General features: G+C 41.5%; 1 protein-coding gene and 1 long non-coding RNA gene across 2 annotated transcripts in view; one reads left to right on the forward strand and one right to left on the reverse strand.

Annotated features, from left to right (window-relative positions):
- The window catches only part of LRMDA (leucine rich melanocyte differentiation associated), a 741,312-nt gene that overhangs the window by 376,663 nt on the left and 351,762 nt on the right, over nt 1-12,887 (forward strand).
- On the reverse strand, nt 2,226-2,747 carry LOC310844456. Its single transcript, XR_014564145.1, has 2 exons — nt 2,712-2,747; nt 2,226-2,374 (listed from the first exon to the last, which is right to left on the reverse strand). It is a non-coding gene; the product is annotated as an uncharacterized lncRNA (long non-coding RNA).

Below are 12,887 nucleotides of genomic sequence, written 5' to 3' on the forward strand. Positions count from 1 at the left end.
TTGAATCTGAATAATCAGATATATAAACCTATTTTCCACCCCTATCACCCAATTTACATGAGCTGGAACCCATATCATTCCCTGCCTTCATTCTGCATATACCATGCCAATAAGATACCTCTCCTCTGCATCTGCCCCCCCCCAGCAATTTTTAAAGTTTCATGGTGTCTTTTTCTCTTGGGTGTCCTCTGTTTTGCTCTTCAAAATATGGCAACCCTACTTTGCAACCTTCTGAGGGCCAAATATTGGTTTTGGGTATGGGAAGAAGACAAAGTGGGTGGAACAAATAATACTATTTTTTTACTTTTGTGCAATAGATTTGTCTCCACACATATTCTTTATCTTTATTCAGGAAAGCAAAATGCATTATCATAGTTCAAAGACACATTCTAGTCTAGCAAAAAAACCCCCCAAAAACCCATTCAAGTAATATGCAAAGCAAGACTGGTGAGTGATGTAGCCTGAGGAGACTCCTGAGGGCCAGGTAGAGATACCTGAGTTCATATTTGGCCTCTGGGCCTGAAGTTTCCGTCTCAGTATTCAAACTCTTTTGTTAATATTGTCAAGCTAATCTTTGCAGCAATCTTGTAAGTTGGGCTCATTATTTTTATCCTTATATTATACATTGAGAGAGGTGGGGGTTATCTAAGGCCCCCTGATGTACTAGAACACACAAAGCAGCAAGATCACTATGAGAGACAGAGATACCATACCCTACAAGTGTCCCAAATTTCCCAGGACACTCCCAGAATTACAGAAGCCATCCTGACTTCTGATTTGATCCCGGAATGTCCTCTCTCTCCCCCTCCAATTCCACCACTGCTGAGCCACATTGCCGTGCAAGTCAGTTGCCTCCTGCAAGAGGAGCCTCCAACATTCCTCTGATGAAAATTGGGGTTCGTGTCTTTTGGTGCTGTGCTGCCGCGTGAGCCAGCTGACTCATACAGTAGCATGGCACTAAAACACATGTGTCCCGGTTTTTATCAAAGGGATGTTGGAGGGTATGGAGGTAGCATTGTGCTAGCAGCAATGTTAGCTTAAAACCTGTTGTTCTAAGTGACACTCTTGAATGAGATTCTTTCTGTTGCCCTTCCTCTTGGCAAGCTACCATTGATTATTGGAAGAACATGTGGAAATACCTTTACTATATGAGAGCCAGTGTGGTGTAGTGGTTAAGAGCAGTGGACTCGTAATCTGGGGAACCGGGTTCGCGTCTCCACATGCAGCTGCTGGGTGGCATTGGGCTAGTTACACTTCTTTGAAGTCTCTCAGCCCCACTCACCTCACAGAGTGTTTGTTGTGGGGGAGCAAGGGAAAGGAGAATGTTAGCCACTTTGAGACTCCTTCGGGTAGTGATAAAGCTCTCTTCTTCTATATATGAAATGAAATCTTAGCAGACCCTATAATGCCCTTAATGAAGGCAGTGGACATGATCCAGTGGGAAGTTCTTAAGCAAGTGTATTGAAATCAAGGGGAGTTGCACCAGAGCAGTGGTGCTTGCACAAAAGCACTTTCTTCTGGATTGTTCCCAGTGTGCCAGTATATATTAAACTTTTACTGACGTTCTAGCAAGAAGGTACGGTTGTTAGTGGAGCTGTTTAGTGAATAACCAGGTGATGAAGCAAGTACATAAATGCCGGGGGGGGGGGGGATATCCCTGGATAAACAAAGCAAATGCGTTCACATTGCCTTTTGCAGACATATAAATATTTAATAATCATCTGTCTACGGGGTGTGTGTGTGTGTGTGTGTGTGTGTGTGTGTAAATCTTTAAATAGACTGTTCCAAAGGCCAGAACCTGAATTTTAATTGATACACATTAGTCAATGTGGCTTTTTCTTTGGTTGAATGGTTTTATCTCTTCTAGGCAATTCTTTTCAAGACTTATATCTCTGATAAAACCTGCATTTTAAATGAAAGAAGGTTCTTTTTTTATTGTAGCCAAAGAAGGAGCCAAACGTTTGCAGCTCAGATTAGATTGCCTTGATCCACTTTTTATCTCAGCAAGAAATACAGATTAGTGTCCATGCAAAAAGTCTGTGCGCATGCATGCATGTATATGCAGAACAATGTCTATGTGTACATACACTTGTGATTATGAGCAACCCATTATTATTATTATTATTATTATTATTATTATTATTATTATTATCAAAACACTTTTAATGTGTAGTCTTTATGTTCTTCAATGCTTTCTTGTTAATACTGCATCCCCCAGCCACATGTATGTCCAAAACTGTGTTTAATTTTTCTCCCTTTTTCTGGCCACGTAGCTCAAGGCACCTTGATTCAACTGTCCCTTTGGATGTACCGTCTGTATCTCACATGAGCCAATTTCGACCGTCTAAGTGCTCAAATTGAGCTATTTTGCTCTCTGTAAAAATAAACCCAGGACCATTATGTGTGATTTTTCATTCACACACACACACACACACACACACACATACACTCCCCATTATTTTCTCCCTCCTCTCCTTTTCTCAGCAGCCCCGGTGAATGCAGAGTGGCAACATTGTGGAGACCATTGCGTTCACTCCAGGCATGTCAACTTCAATCTGCTGCGATTTGGTGTGAAATCTGTGCCATGGTGCGGGGCAAGAAAGGTCAACCCCCCATAATTGATGTTGCTTATTCATCTGCTTCCCGTGTATTTTCCCCCCTCTCCTCTCTACACGCTGGCCTTTGTTTGGATAAATTGTTTGAAGATTTACTGTAGTCCTTAAAGCCTGAGACGCAGCTCCTGCCGCTGCCCAGCTTCAGTGTCCTTTGCTAGGCAGGAGGCTCTGTTTGGATGACACACAATGGCATGCACACACTCACAGAGGGAGAGGGAGAGGGAGAGGGAGAGGGAGAGGGAGAGAGAGAGAGAGAGAGAGAGAGAGAGAGAGAGAGAGAGTAGAGTTCCCCCCAAAGACAAAACCCAGAGGACATATTTGAGTGTAACAGTTGCGACAGTTTTTCAGGCCGATTTACTATAAAATCAAAGTCGTGTTATACAATGTCTTAATAGCTATTAAAACCCCAAATATTATTTTTAGGAACTTAGGCTGAACCAAGGGTGAAAGGGCAGGGGCTGCAAGAGATTGAGAGAAAGGGAGAAGTGATATTTTGAATTCCCTTATTGACAGTTTTCAAATTATTTCAAGAGGTGGAAAACCCTAATGATGATGACTGATGTGGCAATTTATTCTATTTTGGGTCATTACCTTTATTCTGCTTATGGCAGCAAATGACTTCATTTACAATATATATATAAATATTATATTACTGAGCTGATCTCTTTGGCAACTTGAGGGGTCTTAGCCATGGATCTGAAAGAAATCAATGGTTACTAAATGGCAGAATTTCAATGAATGTAAATGAAAGAGATTTTGAGTACCGTAAAACGAGTATAAAAGATATTTTTTTAAAATGTAATATGTATCCTTGTGATTGCAGCCATGAAAAAAAGTATGCATATTGAACTCCTTATAAAAGGAAGCTTTTTAAAAACAAAACAAAACAAAAAAACAAAAACAAAACCCAGAAAGGGCTACCTTCTGTAGATCAGAAGAAAGGGTGGGGGAGAAGGCTCCCATCACCCAGTAATCCTGCCTGTAGATTGAATAAAATAGTTTGAAATCATTGTTTTGATTCCCATTGACTGAAGGCTGGAGTAGCTTTATTGGTTAAGCTGTTAAGTCTGCCGCAGTTTAAACACTTCTTTCCTGGTGCGCCCCTGCTTCAATTGACCTTGAGATGCGTTATCTTAAGTCGTGTTTTGTTTTTGAAAGAAACATGCGTTGCTTTAGATGCCCAAGGCTGCTTCATGGTTTAGGTGCATATATTGTTGTTGTTGTTGTTGTTGTTGTTGTTATTTAGACAACATGCATAGGAACAAATAAGCATATGTCACACACGACAGAACTTTTTCTTCCTTGTAAAGCACAAAGAGAGTGGTGTACAACCCACTATTTTTAGCATATTTGAGGACAAGTGTATTCAGAGGATATACTGGGAATTGAGAGTTTTGGGTTTCAAATCCCTTCTCAGCCAGTGGATTACCCTGGACAAAGTGAACTTTCCCTTTCTTTCCAGGGTTTCTTTCACTTCTTTTTCTAGGGATACTGTAAGGACAAACACGATAAGGAATACAAAGCCTTTGGTTTAAGAAAAATATACTTACTCTTTTTTTATATATATGAAACGCTACAACAAACTGAAATAACATTTATTTAATCGAATTATATTAATAATAAACAAACACTACACTGCAAATATAAAAGCAATATATTCAACTGCACATCTAAATAAGTGCATTTTAAAATCTTACCTGCATATTAAATGCTATTTAAAAATAATTGCTATCGCCATTGGTTGATATTACTATTGTTATGGCTCCAATTTGTTTTCAGAATGATTTCTTCAATAAACACCCTTGGAAGCGGGGGACAGGACCATGCACCAATTTCTCTGCCTAAAGATGTAATGATAGTAAGAAGCTAAAATCCTGTGTTTGCTAAAGAATCATTACATTAGCAAGAATAACAGGGTAAAAGAAATTCTTTTGAAGCTGAAAGTAATTGACAATAAAATTCAGACAACCAAAATTATATAGAATGCTCCTTTTGCTGAAATAAAGGCCAAATTTATAAGCCGTGTTTGCAGGTTTACTCAAATACAAATTGTTCTTTTCATAGAGATATTGGTAACGCACTAACTGCATTAATGTAGTGACTAATACACACAGTGATCTTTCAGATTTAGTGCTATCACCACCACAGCACAATATTTTTCAATAATATCCCCCTTTCTGTTTTTTTTATGCTTTCAGTGATTAAGTTACAACTGTGTTTTGTATAGTAATTTATTTGGGGGGCGGGGGATCCCTAGGAGCTGGCCTTTTCCTTCTCAGTCTCCAGTGAAAAAGTCCCTACCTAATTTCTCTTTAAAAAGAGTTTTCTATTGCTTTTTGATGCAGGATTAAATATAGATACAATATAGTCTACACGAAGGGTAACACAGTAAAAAATCATGTCCATGGGTTGTAAGACTTAAGATTGTGCCTGGGGAATAACTTGTTTGAATGCTGGAGGCGGGGAAGTGTGTGTGTGTTGGCTTTGGCTGGTGGTGATGGAGAATCCAAAATTCTCCATCTTCTGCTCTTTTTTCCATGTGCATGTTTTTGTCTAAATGTTACATGGGGTTTATGAATACTGTATGCAGATCCCTTGTGTGCAAACTGAAATGGTACACTCCAGGAGCTGCTCTACTGTGTAATCGGCTGTAGAGATAGCCTTGCTCTTGCAAATTCATCTTAAGAGAAAGGTGGACCGATAAGCCCTACCTGCGCTATAAATTTAAAGCAATACCATACCACTTGAAGCAGTCATAGGTTCCCCCAGAGAATTCTGGGAACTGTAGTTTGTTAAAGGGTGTTGACTGAGGTACTTTGCTTCCCATGGAAGAGCTCATTGAAAGTGGGGAGGGGAGAAGCTTTCTTGTCCATGAATTTATTTTTTTAATTAAAAAAGGGGGGAGAAAAGAATGTAAGTGGGGGGGGGTAAAGAGTGGAAGAGAAAAAAAAGTAGCCTTGTGGGGCAAAAGCAGCAGACAGCTGTTATGGTGGTGCTTACGGACTGTGGGCATGTGTGGAGTAGTGTGGGAAGAAGCAGAGGGTCCACCTGTTCGCTGCTGTTTTTGTTTTGCTGCCGCCAGCAATGTGGAGCAGTAGGCAGGAAGTTACTTTTTTGTGTTGTGGAGGGAGGAAACCATGGAAATCACCGTTCTTTCATTTTGCTGCTTGCTAGTCATGTGGCAGGCAGCCACTTGAAGGGCTTTTGAAAAGTGAGGTGAAGGAAGAAATTCAGTAATAATGTCCTGCTGCTGCTGTGTTTGCTTTGCTGCCTGAATATAAGGGTGAGGGGAGGATATGTCAACATTTTCTTGGTTCTGTTGCATGCCATGCAGCAGGAATTGCTTGAAAGCGGTTGGAGGGGGGATGCAGTACAGAGGCATCATCATTATTATCTTCATTAGTGCCTTTTTCTGGCTTGTTCCAAAGTTGTTGGGAGAAGGAGGGGCCCAATGAAGTATTATTATTATTATTATTATTATTATTATTATTATTATTATTATTAATTATTAATTATTAATTATTACTACTACTACCATGGCCTTGTTCCCAAAAAGAGCCCAGGGTGGTAAACAAACCAATAATAACATCCTGAAGCAATTCCAGCATGGATCAATGTGGGTGGTGGTAGGGGTAATGTTTAAAGCGTTAATCTGGTCTACCATCTTGATTCAAAATAGTACCTGGTGTTCAAATATAGACAGAGGCTGCCAACTCCAACTCAGGAGCCTTTGTGCCGAGTTTAGTAAAAACTTACTGAGAGGCACTCAAATTGTCCTGCCAAACTGAGTGACAATATTTCCAGAGGTATTCAGATCTGTGTACTTTAGACCTGTAATACCAGGTAAAAGGTGAAGTAACACAATAGTCACTTTTTGGTCCTCCATCTTTATTCAAAATGGTACCCAGCATCCAATCATCAAAGAAATCCACCACGCCCACCTTGGAAACCCTCTTGTCAAGTTTGATTATAGTACAGTAGTACCTCAGGTTAAGTACTTAATTTGTTCTGGAGGTCCGTACTTAACCTGAAACTATTCTTAACCTGAAGCACCACTTTAGTTAATGGGGCCTCCTACTGCTGCCGTGCCGCCAGAGCACGATTTCTGTTCTCATCCTGAAGCAAAGTTCTTAACCTGAAGCAATATTTCTGGGTTAATGGAGTCTATAACCTGAAGCGTATGTAACCTGAAGCGTATGTAACCCAAGGTACCACTGTATCTGAAGAAGTGCCAAAACTGTGCCCAAAATGGGCTAAATCATGCCAAAGTAACATTTTGGTCAGCCATCTTGATTCAAAATGGCACCTGCCATCCAAACAGATGAAAACTGCTGCCCCTTTTTGGGAACCCGCACAACAAGTTTGTTAACAATATATTGGGAGGTGTCCAAATAGAACAGACAGCAACACATTTTCCATAATGTATTGTATATATTTATATCCTGCTCTTCCTTTATAAATGGATTAGGTGGGAGTCCCAGTGTCTCCCCATCTAGGAAATGATCACTTCCACTTATCAGCAGCAGAACTGTGTGCTCCTAGACATGACCAGTCATTTCTGCCCTGGCATAATTTCCTGTCAAACATTTTGTATTTTGCTGACACTTGAGCCTTGTTTGCATGTATAATTTTAAAGCAACTATCTTTAAATGACTCCCTGGCAAATTATGTGCAATCATAGTATAGTCTCCCTAATACATTTATTTGACCTACCAAAAATGACATAAAGTCATTAGGAAGCTTTTGAGTTCCCCGGACGTCTTTATCTAGGAGGATATTAAACAAAGCAGGAGAAATGTAAGCTAGGCATATTCTTTCCCAAAGTATGCAGTTTATAAACAGCCTACGTTTCAAAACAGTCATGCAGCAGTGTGTGGATGGCTGTTGTCTTTTGTAAAAACTCTTAACTCAGAATGTTTTTTGTAAATATTCAATCGACTTCAGCTTGCAGTGTGATGTCACAAAGTGACAGACTGCTCTCCCCCCCCCCTCTGCTTTTCATCTTTTCACTGTCAAAATGCACCCTTTGGCAGGATATTTTTCAATGGCTAAATGTGAGGCTGAGACACATTGCTCAGGGTTTCCTCCTTCATAATTCCAGCTTTGTTCCATCTTCATTGTGTGTGTGTGTGTGTGTGTGTGTGTGTGTACACACACACACACACACACACACACACGGAGATCTCCCACTGAAATAATTACTTTTACTGCTTTCTTTTTTCTCGTTAGTTTTACTATATGGATCGAATTTTGGGGATTTTGTGATGACAGCTCATAACTGTGGCTGTGCAAATAAGAACTCTATTTATGTGAGATAAAATATACGTGTATTAATACTGAAAATCCCATGATAGACACCAGCAACTGGAGGCCCTTGGGACAGATGTTGCCCCCTGGGCTGGCATCCACTACTCCATGTAACCAGCCTAGAAGCAATATGTAGGAGCAGCATTTGTGATAATAGGAACTGGTAGCAGGTCTTTTTGGCAAACTTGGTCCACCTTCTGGAAGTTTTCCAACTGGTAATAATAGCTTTTAATTTGGGTCATGTGATGGTAATTTTGTTGTCATCCTTCTATCTTTGGAGACGATGGAAGAGTGAGCCTTTTTGGGAGTAAAGGCAAACCACTGGATATTAGAGTACCTGCTGTGGCTGTAGAGACTGATGCAGGAGAGACATGTTTTTAGCAAGTGGCGCAGATGAGGGCCTCCAGTTTTGCTGCTACAGGTACACCGTGACCCAATATGTATCACCACAGTCTTTCTCCGCTGTCTCTCCTTGGAAAGGGGGTGGAAGGTTTAATGTGAGGTTAAGCATTTATGTGAGGGAGGAGTACGGTAATTTGGCCCCCTCCATGCACCAACTGCACCAGGGGTTGGTTTGTTCAGCAGCTGAGGGTGCTGACAGAAAGCAAAGAATCTTCTGCCACACCTTTACCAAAGCATTCAGTTGGGCCCTAATGGTTCAGGAGTAGTCTGCAGCAATTAAAATAAGAGAACTAGTGGGTAGATCTTACCCATATTTGTGTGTTTATAATGTCTACAATTTCAAAAGCAAAGCTTTAAAAATATACATGCAAAGACAATCCACATCTGTTTCTGTTCATGGATGTCAACTTACGTGTATGAATGTACGAGGCTGGATTTCTGGGGAAGGGGGAAGAGCGTGCCTGGAGGATATATATACTGTGTGAAATTTCTCTTGCTTTTGTGCTTGCTGTGAACCTATCACGCAGTGCCTTCTGCTATCCGGAGAGCAGAATAAACTCTTTCTCTGAACCAATCTCGGTGTCATTTGACTCCTTCCTCCCTGCTCTAGGAGCAACTATCACCCTACCAATTGGTAAAGTCTAAGAAGGCTACACTCCAAGGACGTGGATGGCGCTGTGGTCTAAACCACTGAGCCTCTTGGGCTTGCCGATCAGAAGGTTGGTGGTTTGAACCCCGCGACGGGGCGAACTCCCCTTACTCGGTCCCTGCTCCTGCCAACCTAGCAGGGGTCCTTTACCTTTACCTTTTAAGCAAACTCCAGAACTGGGATGGGGAGCCTATGGCCCTCGAGATGCTGTTGGACTACAATTCCCATCAGCCATCACCCATGGCCCATGGTCAGGGATGATGGAAGCTGCAGCCATGCAATAATTGGTTCCCTGTTCCTGTTCTATAACCAGAGGGCAATTATTGTGAATCTCAGATGGTTCAAGATGCGGTCTTCCTGCAGGCCAACATCTGGCTAGTGTAGTAGCTGAAATCTGACTTTGGAAATCTTTAGTTTAAAGATGTTATTCTTGGTTTGGCTTTAGAAGCATTTCCATCCCTTCAGTTTAGAACATTGTATTCTCTATGCCCTTCGGTTATGCACACAACACCCATTAGTGCTGGCAGGCGCTCTGTGCTTGTGTTGTGAAAGCAGAATAGACCCCTGTGTCGTAATGATATTTTAGATCGCCTCTCATAGCTGTGTGTGAGATTCCTGATCTATTGTGCCAAAGAAACTACATGAGTGAGAGTTGCTGTCAAATTCAGAAGAAAGTGAGAACTTTAAGTCCTCTTATTTGAAAAACACTTTTGCTACAAGAGGTGTAATTTATTATTATCACTGTAGGCAGAAGGTTCATAAGAAACATGAGCCACACAGCGCCCATATTGACTGAGTGTTCAGTTAAAAACCTTAAGATCAGAACATAAGCTTCTGTCAGTGTAAACTGCTGTTTGATTTTGTGTGTGTGTGTGTGTGTGTGTGTGTGTGTAATCACCTATAAAACCTAGTGTTTTGTTCCCAGTAATATTTAGTCATAATCAATATACTTTTCCCATAGTGTGTGCTGCTGATGTTATAAACCTTTGCAAAGAAGCCTTTCATCATCAGTAAGCTTACCTCAAGGATACATTTTTAACTTGATTTAAAAAAGGAAAAGAAGCATTAACAGCCATTTTTTATTTCTAAAAAAAAAATTGTTTGTACTCTGCTTAACAGACACCTGGAGAGAGAAATGAAAACAAACCAGTTCCATTATTTATTCTGCAAGTTGTCAGTTTGATTAGTCGCCTCTCTCCCTTCTAAGAGAACAGTGGATCATTAAATGATGTCCATGCTTAAATGCAGGAACCCTGCCTTGTGTCTGTTAATGCATAATTGGACTGTCTTTTAATACATGCGGAGGCACTTGTTTCTGAATATAAACCCTGCACCTCAACAGGTCAGGGAGATAGTGAAAACCTGTTTGTTGTCTGGCTTTGTCTTGGCAAATAATGGAGTCACTAATCTACTTGATCTCTCTGAGTCAGATAAAGAAGAAAGTGAGCGATGCATACATTTCAAAGATGGAAGGCACTTGTAAAAGCAATTTCTTTGGAGGGGGGAAAAACCTAGAGCTAAGGCTGTTGGAAACCTTTTAATTAGTACTAATTACCTCAGCAGAAAAACGTTGGAGGCTTGAAAGGATTTGTGTCAGCAAGTGAAAGATCAAAGATTGTGGCGCTTGCATTTTAATCTGTTGGCTATAAAAACGAATAAGGGGGTGGTAATGGGGCCCAAGAGAATGACAACCCAGGTGGTTGAAGGCCTTAATCCCTTCTTTACTGCTAAAGCCTGAGGCCTAGTTCCAATTACATAATAAGATGATTTAATTTTTGCTTTAATTTTTACCAAATAATAAAAATATCCTGCTCCTTTACCTTTCAGTAAGGACAAGACATTGTTTCACTAGACACACACTAAGCTAGTTTGTCTTCTGATATTTTCAGTTGATACCCATGTGGTTGATAATTTTTCTGTTGACATTTACTCCTTCTAAGATATGAACCTTTGAACAGGTATGTGAAAGGAACATGGGACACCAGAGAACCTGTAGATTCCTATCAGTAAGTTACCATCACATAGGGGCTGGCGCGCAGATAATAATGCTTCCATTCCAGTTACATAACCACATCGGAACACGTTACTTCCCCATGCCACCTTGGGAACTTGAATTCCAGAGCCTAAACATAGCAAATTGTTGCACTACTAGTAACAGTAACCATGGTTATATCTCATCAGGTTCCCACTTAAAACAAGATGCAAACCTTGGTCTCAGATTCTGGGTTAAGCAGGAACCAAGGTTAGTTTGAATCTTGGCTAATGCTGATGTAACAATTAAACACATCCACCCACATGGTTGCTGAATGTCCATTTTTTGAAAATACATTCTTAATAATATACTGCCCCACCTTCCAAAAAAGAAAAATGTAATACAGTGGTACCTCGGGTTACATACGCTTCAGGTTACATACGCTTCAGGTTACAGACTCCGCTAACCCAGAAATAGTACCTCAGGTTAAGAACTTTGCTTCAGGATGAGAACAGAAATCGTGCTCCGGCGGCACGGCGGCAGCGGGAAGCCCCATTATCTAAAGTGGTGCTTCAGGTTAAGAACAGTTTCAGGTTAAGAACGGACCTCTGGAACGAATTAAGTACTTAACCTGAGGTACCACTTTATTGCATTGCTATAAAGCCAGCTTCATAAACATTGGTGCTATATTGGGGGTAAGACAGAAGTGTCTGGCGTGCTCTGGTCCATGGGGTCACAAAGAGTCGGACACGACTAAACGACTAAACAACAACAACAACATATTGGGGGTAAAGGTATAGGTAAAGGGACCCCTGACTGTTAGGTCCAGTCGCGGATGACTCTGGGGTTGCGGCATTCATCTCGCTTTCCTGGCCGAGGGAGCTGGCGTACAGCTTCCAGGGCATGTGGCCAGCATGACTAAGCCTCTTCTGGCGAACCAGAGCAGCGCATGGAAATGCCATTTACCTTCCCACCGGAGTGGTACCTATTTATCTACTTGCACTTTGACGTGCTTTTGAACTGCTAGGTTGGCAGGAGCAGGAACCGAGCAACGGGAGCTCACCCTGTTGCGGGGATTTGAACCACCGCCCTCGTCCTCTTCTTTTTGTGCCCTCCATCTTTCCCAACACCAGGGTCTTTTCCAGGGAGTCTTCTCTTCTAATGAGGTGGCCAAAGTATTGGAGCCTCAGCTTCAGGATCTGTCCTTCCAGTGAGCACTCAGGGCTGATTTCCTTAAGAATGGATAGGTTTGATCTTCTTGCAGTCCATGGGACTCTCAAGAGTCTCCTCCAGCACCATAATTCAAAAGCATAAATTCTTCGGCGATCAGCCTTCTTTATGGTCCAGCTCTCACTTCCATACATCACTACTGGGAAAACCATAGCTTTAACTATATGGACCTTTGTTGGCAAGGCGATGTCTCTGCTTTTTAAGATGTTGTCTAGGTTTGTCATTGGTTTTCTCCCAAGAAGCAGGCGTCTTTTAATTTCGTGACTGCTGTCACCATCTGCAGTGATCATGGAGCCCAAGAAAGTAAAATCTCTCACTGCCTCAATTTCTTCCCCTTCTATTTGCCAGGAGGCGATGGGACCAGTGGCCATGATCATTGTAGGGGGCTTCTAAGTGTTCTGATGGGGTTGGCATGTGTTGCCACTCCCTGTTCAGATCTTATAATCTATCCATTATTAGTTCCCTGTGACACATCTGGCCTTTCTGATGTGTAACCTTTCTGGGTTCACAGTGGCTCCTGCTGCTGCACCTGTGCTAGAAAGCCCTTCAGCAAATCCCTGACTTCCAAGCACCCTGCCTTCTTGAGCCTACGTGCAACTGAATGAGCACCATACCCATGAAAGTTACTCTTTGACTGATAAAGCTGCCGTGTCTTCAGTGGGATTGCCACTGAATGTCAACGCTTGCAGCCCTGCGTAATATATGCTAACAA

The sequence above is a fragment of the Podarcis gaigeae genome (assembly GCF_964106915.1).
Source record: "Podarcis gaigeae genome assembly, chromosome: 5".
In the NCBI taxonomy this organism is placed as follows: Eukaryota; Metazoa; Chordata; class Lepidosauria; order Squamata; family Lacertidae; genus Podarcis; species Podarcis gaigeae.